Source organism: Prunus avium, chromosome 5, assembly GCF_965620075.1.
Source record: "Prunus avium chromosome 5, drPruAviu1.hap1.1, whole genome shotgun sequence".
In the NCBI taxonomy this organism is placed as follows: Eukaryota; Viridiplantae; Streptophyta; class Magnoliopsida; order Rosales; family Rosaceae; genus Prunus; species Prunus avium.
Window position 1 is genome coordinate 694,588 of NC_142288.1, and position 14,765 is coordinate 709,352.

Here is a 14,765-nt window from a genome sequence, read left to right on the forward strand (position 1 = left end):
TTATAACCCAGAGTTGAATTGTTATGGTGATTCGAATGCCCTAGTCTCCAAATCCGTTTTCCAGCCCTTCAAAATCACTCTTTGTTACACTTGTTTATTTGCTTTCATTTGCAATTTCAGTTTGCTCACTTCCTTTCACAATCACAATCACTCTCACTTTAATTTCTGTTTTAGACTTAACTTCCTAACTTCTTGAATTCGGTAATCTACGTACATAACTAATTTGAACTTCTCAGTCTTCGTGGGTACGACCTCGTACTTGTCTTGCTATACTACTAATTGCCCCGTACAATTGCGAGTTAACATAATATTAACAACAAATTTTGGCGCCGTTGCCGGGGACTGAACGAAAGTTCTTCCCTGGTTACGTGCCCAAGGTTACCCTATTCTTTTTAGTGTTTCTAATTAATCTAATTTTCTGTTTCAGGTAGTTTATGTCTAAAAGGCCATTACTTGAACAAGTGAGGTCTTCGTTCCAACGTTCTAGATCTTTGAACGCAGGACCATCATTGCAACCCAGACGAGTGACCTCTGAAATTCAAAGTCGTCTAGAAAGACAGTTGTCAACTGCAAAAGAGCAAGCTCTGGCCACATTTTCAAGTCTTGCTATCCACACTGAACTTCCTGGTTCTTCACTTTCAAATTCGGAAGCAAGTTCAGACCAAGAAGAAGAAGAAGAGATGGCTGCCAATGAGTTCATGGGAGAACTTGATATCCCAACAATTCCAGCATCTCCTTCAAGCATTTTGCTGCCCACTGTAGCTCGAAATTATGAGCTTAAATCTTCTCATCTTAATATGCTGCCTTCCTTTTACGGTTTACCTAATGAAGATCCATTAACCCATATAAAGGATATTTTTAATGTTGTGAGTTCTTTTCCCTTGACAGGTGTGACAGAAGATCAACTTCGAATGAGAGTGTTTCCATACACTTTGAAGGATAAGGCAAAATCTTGGTTGAATTCTTTGAAGCCGGGATCACTCACTACATGGGCTGCCATTCAAAAGAAGTTCTTGGAGAAATACTTCTCCACGCAAAAGACCGACATGCTTAGGGATAAGATCATGTTATTTGCACAGCAAGATGACGAGTCGTTTTGTGAAGCATGGGAGAAATTCAATGGGCTGCTCAACCAATGTCCTCATCATGGGATTCCATTAAAGCTTCAAATGCGTATGTTTTATAAAGGACTAACCCCTTCTAGCCATAATATAGTCACCAATTTTGCAGGTGGTTCTTTTAAAACCAAAACTCCGGAAGAAACGTACGAACTCTTTGAGGAGATAGCAATGGAGACCCAACATGTGGACACAACAGGTAAACATGTTGTTAGTGGTTCTAATGATGCTTCTAGTGTGCAGATTTCAAAACTGGAACAAAAGCTAGATGCTCTTCTTGCATTGAACTCAAGAAACCCTCCGATTAGGAACGAACCCAAAACTTGGGCAACATCATAATATGGTGGGGGGAGTCATTTGGTTACGTTTGAGTGAAATCCGATCTCCTGAACTACCCAAAACACCAACCACTCCAATTAGGAACGAACTGCCTTTGAACTTGAATTGTCCAATTTCTTACACCTATTGATTTTGGATCGAGCCCAAAACTTGGGCAACATCAAAATATGGTGGGAGGAGTCATGTGCTTAAGTTTGAGTGAAATCCAATCTCTAGAACTAACCAAAACACCAACCACTCCAATTAGGAACGAACTGCCTTTGAACTTGAATTGTCCAATTTCTTACACCTATTGATTTCGGATCGAGCCCAAAACTTGGGCAACATCATAATATGGTGGGAGGAGTCATTTGAGTGAAATCCAATCTCTAGAACTAACCAAAACACCAACCACTCCAATTAGGAACGAACTGCCTTTGAACTTGAATTGTCCAATTTCTTACACCTATTGATTTCGGACCGAGCCCAAAACTTGGGCAACATCATAATATGGTGGGAGGAGTCATTTGGTTAAGCTTGAGTGAAATCCGATCTCTAGAACTACCCAAAACACCAACCACTCCAATTAGGAACGAACTGCCTTTGAACTTGAATTGTCCAATTTCTTACACCTATTGATTTCGGATCGAGCCAAAAACTTGGGCAACATCATAATATGGTGGGAGGAGTCATTTGGTTAGTTTTGAGTGAAATCCGATCTCTAGAACTATGGAATACACCAACCACTCCGATTAGGAATGAACTGCCATTGAACATAAATTGTCCAATTTCTTACACCTATTGATTTCGGATCGAGCCCAAAACCTGGGCAACATCATAATATGGTGGGGGGAGTCATTTGGTTAAGTTTGAGTGAAATCCGATCTCCAGAACTAACCAAAACACCAACCACTCCAATTAGGAACGAACTGCCTTTGAACTTGAATTGTCCAATTTATTACACCTATTGATTTCGGATCGAGCCCAAAAGTTGGGCAACATCATAATATGGTGGGAGAAGTCATTTGGTTAAGTTTGAGTAAAATCCGATCGCTAGAATTATCCAAAACACCAACCACTCCAATTAGGAACGGACTGCCTTTGAACTTGAATTGTCCAATTTCTTACACCTACTGATTTCGGATCGACCCCGAAACTTGGGCAACATCATAATATCGTGGGAGGAGTCATTTGGTTAGTTTTGAGTGAAGTCCGATCTCTAGAACTAAGGAATACACCAACCACTCCGATTAGGAACGAACTGCCTTTGAGTATAAATTGTCCAATTTCTTACACCGATTGATTTCGGATCGAGCCCAAAACTTGGCCAACATCATAATATGGTGGGGGGAGTCATTTCGTTAAGTTTGAGTGAAATCCGATCTCTAGAACTACCCAAAACACCAACCACTCCCATTTGGAACGAACTGCCTTTGAACTTGAATTGTCCAATTTCTTACACCAATTGATTTCGGATCGAGCCCAAAACTTGGGCAACATCATAATATGGTGGGAGGAGTCATTTGGTTAAGTTTGAGTGAAATCCAATGTCTAGAACTACCCAAAACACCAACCACTCCAATTAGGAACGAACTCCCTTTGAACTTGAATTGTCCAATTTCTTACGCCAATTCATTTCGGATCGAGCCCAAAACTTGGGCAACATCATAATATGGTGGGAGGAGTCATTTGCTTAAGTTAGAGTGAAATCCAATCTCCATAACTACCCAAAACACCAACCACTCCAATTAGGAACGAACTGCCTTTGAACATAAATTGTCCAATTTCTTCCACCTATTGATTTCGGATCGAGTCCAGAACTTGGGCAACAACATAATATGGTGGGAGGAGTCATTTGGTTAAGTTTGAGTGAAATCCGATCTCCAGAACTACCCAAAACACCAACCACTCCAATTAGGAACGAACTGCCTTTGAACTTGAAATGTCTAATTTCTTACATGTATTGATTTCGGATCGAGCCCAAAACTTGGGCAACATCATAATATGGTGGGAGGAGTCATTTGGTTAAGTTTGAGTGAAATCCGATCTCTAGAACTACCCAACACACCAACCACTCCAATGAGGAAAGAACCGCGTTTGAACTTGAATTGTCCAATTTCTTCCTCCTATTGATTTCGGATCGAGCCCAAAACTTGGGCAACATCATAACATGGTGCGGGGAGTCATTTGGTTAAGTTTGAGTGAAATCCGATCTCTAGAACTATGGAATACACCAACCACTCCGATTTGGAATGAACTGCCTTTGAACATAAATTGTCCAATTTCTTACACCTATTGATTTCGGATCGAGCCCAAAACTTGGGCAACATCATAATATGGTGGGAGGAGTCATTTGGTTAAGTTTGAGTGAAATCCGATCTCTAGAACTACCCAACACACCAACCACTCCAATGAGGAAAGAACCGCGTTTGAACTTGAATTGTCCAATTTCTTACTCCTATTGATTTCGGATCGAGCCCAAAACCTGGGAAACATCATAATATGGTGGGGGGAGTCATTTGGTTAAGTTTGAGTGAAATCCGATCTCCAGAACTAACCAAACCACCAACCACTCCAATTAGGAACGAACTGCCTTTGAACTTGAAATGTCCAATTTCTTACACGTATTGATTTCGGATCGAGCCCAAAACTTGGGCAACATCATAATATGGTGGGGGGAGTCATTTGGTTAAGTTTGAGTGACATCCGATCTCTAGAACTACCCAACACACCTACCACTCCAATGAGGAAAGAACCGCGTTGGAACTTGAATTGTCCAATTTCTTACACCGATTTATTTCGGATCGAGCCCAAAACTTCGGTAACATCATAATATGGTGGGAGGAGTCATTTGGTTAAGTTTGAGTGAAATCCGATCTCTAGAACTACCCAACACACCAACCACTCCAATGAGGAAAATACCGCGTTTGAACTTGAATTGTCCAATTTCATACTCCTATTGATTTCGGATCGAGCCCAAAACTTGGGCAACATCATACTATGGTGGGAGGAGTCATTTGGTTTGTTTTCAGTGAAATCCGATCTCTAGAAGTATGGAATACACCAACCAGTCCGGTTAGGAACGAACTGCCTTTGAACAGAAATTGTCCAATTTCCTACACCTATTGATTTCGGATCAAGCCCAAATCTTGGCCAACGTCATGATATGGTGGGAGGAGTCATTTGGTTAAGTTTGAGTAAAATCCGATCTCGAGAACTACCGAAAACACCAACCACTCCAATTAGGAACGAACTGCCTTTGAACTTGAATTGTCCAATTTCTAACACCTATTGAATTCAGATCGAGCCCAAAACTTGGGCAACATCATAATATGGTGGGAGGAGTCATTTGGTTAAGTTTGAGTGAAATCCGATCTCTAGAACTACCCAAAACAACAACCACTGCAATTAGGAACCAACTACCTTTGAACTTGAATTGTCCAATTTCTTACACCTATTGATTTCGTATCAAGCCCAAAACATGGGCAACCTCATAATATGGTGGGGGGAGTCATTTGGTTAAGTTTTAGTGAAATCCAATCTCTAGAACTAACCAAAACAACAACCACTGCAATTAGGAACGAACTGCCTTTGAGCTTGAATTGTCCAATTTCTTACACCGATTGATTTCGAAACGAGCCCAAAACTTGGGCAACATCATAATATGGTGGGAGGAGTCATTTGGTTAGTTTTGAGTGAAATCCGATGTCTACAACTATGGAATACACCAACCACTCCGATTAGGAACGAACTGCCTTTGAACATAAATTGTCAAATTTCTTACACCTATTGATTTCGGATGGGGCCCAAAACTTGTGCAACATCATAATATGGTGGGAGGAGTCATTTGGTTAAATCTGAGTGAAATCCGATCCCTAGAACAACCAAAAACACCAACCACTCATTCAGAACCTAAGGTTTAATTCTCTCAAGAAAGCATAAGTGAGTGTATGAAGTAGAAACACAAGTTTTGGTTAGATCTCAAGAAGGGAATCAAATACTAAGAATAGAGATACACACATACTTACCAGCACCCATTAATACATCCTCAAAGATCAGCTAGGTCTTTCACAAGGTTGTAATGAAAGGCTAAGATTTTGGGAAATGGAAGAATTGGAAGGAAAAACAAGTAACTTAAGAACATACCAAGGTTGCATTCTTCATTGATCTGCAAGGTATCATTGACTTATAATGGCATGGCTGCAAACTTCATGGTACCACCTGGCATAGACTTTGTTTATTTTTTTAATTTTTTTTTATATATATGTTTTTTTTACACATAGATCAAATCGAAACACTTTCATCTTTGTTGATTTGATCTGCATCTTCATTAACTTTATTGCACAGATTCACACCATCTTTCATTTAGGCACATGGCAGCAACTTCCTTGCTTCAAACTTTATCTTGGCACACCTTGGTATATTTCTAAGCTATAGGGTATGGCTACAATAGGTCAAGTATCTCAGATTGAGATATAAAGGTAGGGAAATGATGAGGGTGATAGAAGAAAATGATTTAAGTGTTTGGCTTCAAGAGGGCTAATGGAACACACATATAGGTAGGGTGAAAAGAAAGCACACAGAAAGCTTATACACACATAGCCTAGCATCACTTCAATGAGTTCATTCATGAATGAGAGCAAGCACATGATATCTGCAAAAGAGAATCATCCTTAGTATTCAATCAAAATGGAATAATGAGATCATTTAGAGTGAATTGAAGCAAACAAGCAGAGATGAGGAATAGAACACTTTAAACCCTCTCAAGAAAGCAATTGGGCTTGATATAGCTCACTAGGGTAGTCTCCACTATTCTCCATCAAGAATTTGAGCAAGGTACTTTAGCCACCAGAATTCTAAGAGCCAAAGCTTTGTGAAGTGCAAAATTCTGATATGAAAACCTCAATGGCAGCTCCATAGCATTGATTGTATGACATTCTAAAAAAAATTAGTGGCAAAAGAACAAAAATTGAAAACACAAATGAACGAAAACTGAAAATTGAAAACCTTTAATACCCCCAGACTTGAATTGAACATTGTCCTCAATGTTAAAGCAAAGTAAAGATGATTGAGAACATGCAAAAGATAAGGGGAAAAGTTAAGAAGAAGGTTAAGAGAAACTCCCCCTTGATGCAATTAGGTCGACCGCTACCAAGCACCTCTCTTCTTGAACACATGGGTTGCCTCCCAAGAAGCGCCTTAGTTAATGTCTTGGCAAGACATTATGTAATCAGCTAAGTTGATGGTACAAAGGGAAGTAAGTTGATCCACCACATGGCCTGCTTGAATGCCAGCTGAAATTCCCTCATAAAATGGCTTTAAACGTTGTCCATTTACTTTGAAAGTTGAGCCATCTTTAGGGTTTTGAATTTCCACAGCTCCATAGGGAGAAACATTGACCACGGTGAATGGCCCAAGCCACCTAGACTTCAATTTTCCTGGAAAGAGATGCAAACGTAAGTTAAACAAAAGAACTGACATACCTTTGGAGAACTCTTTCCGTTGAATGTTTCTGTCATGGTAACTCTTGGTTCGTTCTTTGCAAAGCTTTGCATTCTCATAAGACTCATGTCTAATTTCTTCCAATTCATTGAGCTGAAACTTTCTAACATGGCCAGCCTTGTCCAGATCAAAATTCAACTTCTTGATGGCCCAAAAAGCATTGTGTTCAAGCTCCATTGGCAGGTGGCATGCTTTCCCAAACACAAGACGATAAGGGCTCATTCCGATGGGAGTCTTATATGCAGTCCTATAAGCCCATAATGAATCATTGAGCTTGGCTGCCCAATCTTTCCTTGTATTGTTCACCACCTTCTCCAGGATGTGCTTAATTTCTCTATTGCTTATTTCCACTTGACCAGAAGTTTGCGGATGATATGGTGTAGAGACTCGATGGGTGATGTTGCACTTCTTCATGAGTGCTTCGAATGGCTTGTTACAGCAGTGGCTGCCTCCATCACTAATGACAGCCCTTGGAGTACCAAACCTTGTGAAAATATTATCCTTCAAGAACTTGAGCACCACCTTATGATCATTGGGTTTGGTGGCTATGGCTTCCACCCATTTAGACACATAATCAACAGCAACAAGTATGTAAGTATAACCAAAGGAAGATGGAAATGGTCCCATGAAATCAATACCCCACACATCGAAGAGCTCCACAACAAGTATGTTATTCAATGGCATTTCGTTCCTGCGACTTATGTTCCCCATCCTTTGGCACCTATCACACTTAACACAAAAATTAAACACATCTTTGAATAGAGTGGGCCAAAAGAAACCAGATTGCAGAATTTTAAGTGCTGTTTTCTTAGCTCCAAAGTGACCTCCACAAGCCAATTCGTGGCTATGCCTAAGTATGCTTTCCTGCTCTTCTTCTGGAACACATCTTCTGATGAGTTGATCTGGGCAATGCTTGAATAAGAAAGGTTCATCCCAGACATAATGTTTCACCATGGAAAAGAACTTCTTCTTGTCCTGAGAAGTTAGATCATTTCTAAGAACACCACAAGCAAGATAATTAACAAAATCAGCATACCATGGCTCTTTGACTTGGGCAGCATATAGTTGTTCATCAGGGAAAGTCTCATTCAAGGGTAGCACAGCTGCTCCTTTTTCTTCAACCACAATTCTGCTCAAATGATCAGCTACCACATTCTCACATCCCTTCTTATCTCGAATCTCCAAATCGAATTCTTGCAGCAAGAGAATCCATCTAATCAAGCGTGGTTTGTGTTCGGTTCATTTTTACACATGATTTTTCATGTTATTCACCCACTATTTTGAGTTAGTTCTTGACATTTTATAGCTTTTTACTTCCTTTTTGTGTTTTCTTAGATTTTACCTTGGTTGGGATGAAAATGAGCTAAAAGTGCATTATTAGTTATAAATTCTGTTTTTGTTCATTTTCGTAGGTCAACTTCTTGGCCTGGGATCAACATGCTCTGGTGCTCAGATGAGGTCATGATCTTCATGAGACTTGTTCCAATGGATGTTAACTACAACATATCCAAATTTGAGCTCCATTGGACAAGTATTGCCTATCCAACCAATCCAGCATGTTACCACAGCTCTGGAAATCCGGATTTGGCCAGCTTTTACCTCCTTTGTGTCATCTTAATTTCTTGTTACCATAACTCTTGGTAACAAGGAATTACCTTTGTAAATGAGATATTTTCTGAAGCTTTTGGCATCTTTGTGAAGTCAAAGCTTCATCATGGCAAGGGGACAATGGGCAAAGGCTTTAGAGGAAAGAATGAGTTTTATATTAAAAGTGTGAGCTGGAAATGATGGGCAAAGGAGCAAAGGGAAGTGCAATCTGAAGTGGGAGAGGTTTTGAACGTGGGTAGCCTATCCATTCTATTATTCTACACATTGAGAGCAGATTTTGGAGAGCTTGGAGCTAGGAGAAAGCCAAGGTGCAGCCAAACAAAGTGGAGAAGAAAGCTTCCACCATTGATGACCTTGAAGCTTTCATCATTTTCTCAAAACCTGTAAACTCTTTCTAATTTTATTTTGAGTTTGTATTTGGAATAAGTATGAGCAACTAAACTCCATAGCTAGGGCTTAGGTTGAAGCCCTAAACATGATTACCTTATTGTTTTGATACTTGAGTGTATGAATTTCTAGATATTGTTGATGAATTCCAATTCACCAAATTAATCTATCCTTGATGTGTGTTTTTCCTTGGTTGGCCATCTTTGAAAGCATGCTTCTTGAGATTGTTGGGATTATGTGTATCTTCATGTTATCCTAAGCAATAAATGGATGAAGTAAGAATCATCTATGTGAATTGGTTTCTTGAATACCTAATGTAAACACCATGCTATTAGGATTCTTGTGATGTTCATATTCTCTTTGAACTTAATGGGTTCTCCTTGTAATTGAATCGAAGTACGAACCATATCTAGGTTCGGTTATGGGGAGGGCACAAGTATTGTAGCACGAACCATGCACTTTACGTATATTAGAGACAATCAATGCGTCTTGAGCCACGACCCATGGTCTTGATTGCGAACATTTTCATCAACATGTTTAGAGTTCATCATTTGAGTATTCATGAACTTGGGTAGAATTGTTTAGGGTGGATTCCGAAACCCTAGTGTTTGTTACATTTTAATTCTACATTTTGATATTCCATCTCTGCCATTCTCATTTAATTTCAAAGTCCATTTCCTTTCATGCAATATAAATAGGTCACTTCAAACAAATCAAACCCCCCCCCCCCCCCCAATGTGTGTGTGAGTTGCGTGTTAGACACGTTATGTGTCTTTATCACGGCACTGTTCACGGCACTGTTTACAGGTGATAAATAGGTGATAAAAGGGTGATAGAAAGTGCTGTTTCTGTTTTTCTTTGGTTTCTTGTGTTGTTTCATTTCTTTTACATTTCTTTACTCATTTTTAATTTCCAATTTGCATTTGTTAAATAAGTGTTCTTTACGTACTCAAATTAGAACTTATAGGAAGCCGACAAGTTCTTCGTGGGATCGACCCCATACTTACATAATCTATACTTCATTAGATTCGTGCACTTGCGGGTATTTTTAATTGGTTGTTTGCACATTAATTTGTGTCCTTTTAGGAATGCAACAGTTTGGCATCCTTCTTAGTGAGCAAGTATCTAAGAGCTGCATGGTCAGAATAAACAATTACTTTAGAACCAACAAGGTAAGAACGAAATTTTTCTAAAGCAAAAACCACAGCAAGCAACTCCTTCTCTGTTGTGGAGTAGTTGATTTGAGCATCATTCAAGGTCCGGCTAGCATAATGAATCACATGGGGTAGCTTGTTCTTCTTTTGACCTAAAACTGCACCAATAGCAAAGTCAGAGGCATCACACATTATTTCAAATGGTAAAGACCAATCCGGAGCTATGATAATAGGGGCTGAAGTTAGCTCCCTCTTCAAGGTAGTAAAAGCTTCCATGCAAGCTTCATTAAACTCAAAAACAGCATCCTTAGCAAGGAGATTACACAATGGCCTTGTAATGCTTGAGAAATTTTTGATGAACCTTCTATAGAATCCAGCATGACCTAGAAAGCTTCTAATTCCTTTAACAGAGGTAGGGGGTGGAAGATTTGAGATGAGATCGATCTTGGCTTTATCCACTTCGATTCCCTTGCTTGAAATCACATGGCCTAGCACAATGCCCTGTCTCACCATGAAGTGACACTTCTCCCAATTCAAAATCAGATTTGTTTCCTGGCATCTTTTAAGCACTAGAGACAAGTGGTGAAGACAATTATCAAAAGAGGAACCAAAAACTGAAAAATCATCCATAAATACCTCAATGAATCGTTCCACCATATCTGAAAAGATTGACATCATGCATCTTTGGAAAGTTGCTGGGGCATTGCACAAACCGAATGGCATCCTTCTATAAGCAAACGTACCAAATGGGCATGTGAATGTGGTTTTCTCTTGGTCTTCCGGAGCAATGGGAATTTGATTATAACCTGAAAAACCATCAAGAAAACAATAGTAAGCATGGCCAGATAAACGTTCAAGCATTTGATCAATAAAAGGCAAGGGGAAATGATCTATTCTAGTGGATGTGTTCAACTTCCTGTAATCAATGCAAACTCTCCAACCAGTGATAGTTCGTGTAGGAACTATCTCATTCTTCTCATTCTTCACAACGGTGATTCCGGACTTCTTCGGAACAACTTGTACAGGGCTCAACCACTTAGAATCTGAAATTGGGTAGATGATTCCTACATCGAGTAGCTTTAAAACTTCAGCTCTAACCACCTCTTTCATGTTGGGATTTAGCCTCCTTTGGGCATCACAGGATGGTTTGCTGTCTTCTTCCATTAGAATCCGGTGCATGCACATGCTTGGACTAATTCCTTTGATGTCTGCTATGGTCCACCCAATGGCTGTTTTATGCTCTTTTAGAACCTTAATTAAGCTCTCTTCTTCATGTGAGGTGAGACCTGCAGCAATTATAACAGGGAGAGTTTTGTTAGCACCCAAATAAGTATATTTAAGATGATTGGGCAGTGGTTTAAGTTCTAGCTTTGGTGGGGTGATAATGGATGGCTCCAATTTCGTGGATGATGGTCCAAGAGGCTCGAGTGGTGGCCTAAAGGATGGTGGGTATGGTTGAAACACTTCTAAGGCAGCCACCACTTCTTGGAACTCCGGTTCACAAAGATCTTCCTCTTCTTGTGTTAAGACAACTTCTAGAGCATCATTAGACTTTCTCTGCAAAATTTTGGAAGAAACCTCATGATCCACAACATCAATTGAAAAGCAAGAATCAAGAGAGATAGAAGGTTGAGATAGAGCATTAAGCATTTTAAATTCAACAGTTTCACCCAAAACAGTCATGGAGAGGGTGCTATCTTTCACTTTGATGATTGTGTCTGCAGTGGCCATGAATGGCCTGCCTAGGAGAATGGGATCAACACGATCTCCATTTGGATTGTCTTCCATGTCCATCACTACAATATCAGCAGGGAGAATTAGTGTATTAACTTGAACTAAAATATCTTCTACAATACCTTTTGGATATTTTATAGAATGATCAGCTAGTTCAAGTCGCATTGAAGTCTTCTTCATCCCTTCTAAGCCAAGCTCTTGATAAACTGAATATGGCAAAACATTGATGCTTGCTCCCAAGTCCAACATGGCTCTTCCAACCTTCTTGCCTCCAATGTTAATGGGAATGTCAAAGTTGCCAGGATCATCTAGTTTTGGTGGAAGTTTCCTTTGCAACACAGCACTTACATTCTGGTCGAGCTTTACTCCTTCATTTGGAGCGAAATTGAGCTTGTGAGTTTTCAAGTCCTTGATGAATTTTCCATATGCAGGAATCTGTTCAATAAGATCAAGCAAAGGCAAATTGATATTAACTTTACTCAAAATATCATAAATCTCTTTAAAAGCCTTATCTTGCTTTGCTTTCTTAAGATGGCCTGGAAATGGAATCTGTGGAACATATGGAGCGGGTGGCACGTATCTATCTTCTTGAAGATGTGGTGGCACAAATTTGTCATCCCTTTTATGCAATTGGAATTGATCGGATTTCTGAGAATCTGATTTGGCCTTAGGAGCAGATTGAGAAGTTTTAAGTTGTTCTCCTTCCGTAGCCATTGTCTCCTCCTCTTCATCTTCTACAATCACAACATCATTTGAAAGATTAGAATCAACTTTATTATCAATGATCTTACCTGATCTGAGCACATGAATGGCCTTGGCTTCTGGGTTCTTTGGATTGATCATAGTTTGGCTTGGCCATTTCCCAGGCTCTCTTTGAGATATTTCAGCAGCTATTTGGCCTATTTGAACTTCCAATTTGGCAATGGCAGCTTGTGTAGTTTGCTGGAAATTGGATTGGTTGATTGCCATCTGCTTAACTATATCCTCCAATGATGATGTTTGTTGTGGCTTTTGGAATGAAGGGGGATTGGCTTGATTCTGAGTATTTCTCCATGAAAAGTTTGGATGATTCCTCCAACCTGGATTATAACTTTGAGAGTATGGATCATTTCTTGGACCTTGGTTGTAGGAATTCACCACCTTAGCTTGCTCTTGCACAAATTCTGGATATCCAGCCCCAAGTGGACAAGCTATGGTAGCATGGTCATGAGTTTCGCAGATGCTACACACTTCCTTCGGAGGGTTTCTTGAGTTCAATGCAAGAAGAGCATCTAGCTTTTGTTCCTAATTGGAGTGGTTGGTGTTTTGGGTAGTTCTAGAGATCGGATTTCACTCAAGCTTAACCAAATGACTCCTCCCACCATATTATGATGTTGCCCAAGTTTTGGGCTCGATCCGAAATCAATAGGTGTAAGAAATTGGACAATTCAAGTTCAAAGGCTGTTCATTCCTAATTGGAGTGGTTGTTGTTTTGGTTAGTTCTAGAGATTGGATTTCACTCAAACTTAAGCACATGACTCCTCCCACCATATTATGATGTTGCCCAAGTTTTGGGCTCGATCCAAAATCAATAGGTGTAAGAAATTGGACAATTCAAGTTCAAAGGCAGTTCGTTCCTAATTGGAGTGGTTGGTGTTTTGGGTAGTTCAGGAGATCGGATTTCACTCAAACTTAACCAAATGACTCCCCCCACCATATTATGATGTTGCCCAAGTTTTGGGTTCGTTCCTAATCGGAGGGTTTCTTGAGTTCAATGCAAGAAGAGCATCTAGCTTTTGTTCCAGTTTTGAAATCTGCACACTAGAAGCATCATTAGAACCACTAACAACATGTTTACCTGTTGTGTCCGTATGTTGGGCCTCCATTGCTATCTCCTCAAAGAGTTCGTACGTTTCTTCTGGAGTTTTGGTTTTAAAAGAACCACCTGCAAAATTGGTGACTATATTATGACTAGAAGGGGTTAGTCCTTTATAAAACATACGCATTTGAAGCTTTATGGAATCCCATGATGAGGACATTGGTTGAGCAGCCCATTGAATTTCTCCCATGCTTCACAAAACGACTCGTCATCTTGCTGTGCAAATAACAAGATCTTATCCCTAAGCATGTCGGTCTTTTGCGTGGAGAAGTATTTCTCCAAGAACTTCTTTTGAATGGCAGCCCATGTAGTGAGTGATCCCGGCTTCAAAGAATTCAACCAATATTTTGCCTTATCCTTCAAAGTGTATGGAAACACTCTCATTCGAAGTTGATCTTCTGTCACACCTGTCAAGGGAAAAGAACTCACAACATTAAAAATATCCTTTATATGGGTTAATGGATCTTCATTAGGTAAACCATAAAAGGAAGGCAGCATATTAAGATGAGAAGATTTAAGCTCATAATTTCGAGCTACAGTGGGCAGCAAAATGCTTGAAGGAGATGCTGGAATTGTTGGGATATCAAGTTCTCCCATGAACTCATTGGCATCCATCTCTTCTTCTTCTTCTTGGTTTGAACTTGCTTCCGAATTTGAAAGTGAAGAACCAGGAAGTTCAGTGTGGAGAGCAAGACTTGAAAATGTGGCCAGAGCTTGCTATTTTGCAGTTGACAACTCTCTTTCTAGACGACTCTGAATTTCAGAGGTCACTCGTCTGGGTTGCAATGATGGTCCTGCGTTCAAAGATCTAGAACGTTGGAACGAAGACCTCACTTGTTCAAGTAATGGCTTTTTAGACATAAACTACCTGAAACAGAAAATTAGATTAATTAGAAACACTAAAAAGAATAGGGTAACCTTGGGCACATAACCAGGGAAGAACATTCGTTCAGTCCCCGGCAACGGCACCAAAATTTGTTGTTAATTATTATGTTAACTCGCAATTGTACGGGGCAATTAGTAGTATAGCAAGACAAGTACGAGGTCGTACCCACGAAGACTGAGAAGTTAAAACTAGTTATGTAC

General features: G+C 39.8%; 2 non-coding genes across 2 annotated transcripts; one reads left to right on the forward strand and one right to left on the reverse strand.

Moving 5' to 3' along the window:
* Positions 1-1,046: 1,046 nt before the first annotated feature.
* LOC148294196 (small nucleolar RNA R71) lies at positions 1,047-1,153 on the reverse strand. The gene has a single exon (XR_015836222.1). It is a non-coding gene; the product is annotated as a small nucleolar RNA R71 (small nucleolar RNA).
* A 12,668-nt stretch (positions 1,154-13,821) lies between these two features.
* Positions 13,822-13,928, forward strand: LOC148294197 (small nucleolar RNA R71). Its single transcript, XR_015836220.1, has one exon. It is a non-coding gene; the product is annotated as a small nucleolar RNA R71 (small nucleolar RNA).
* Positions 13,929-14,765: the final 837 nt, after the last annotated feature.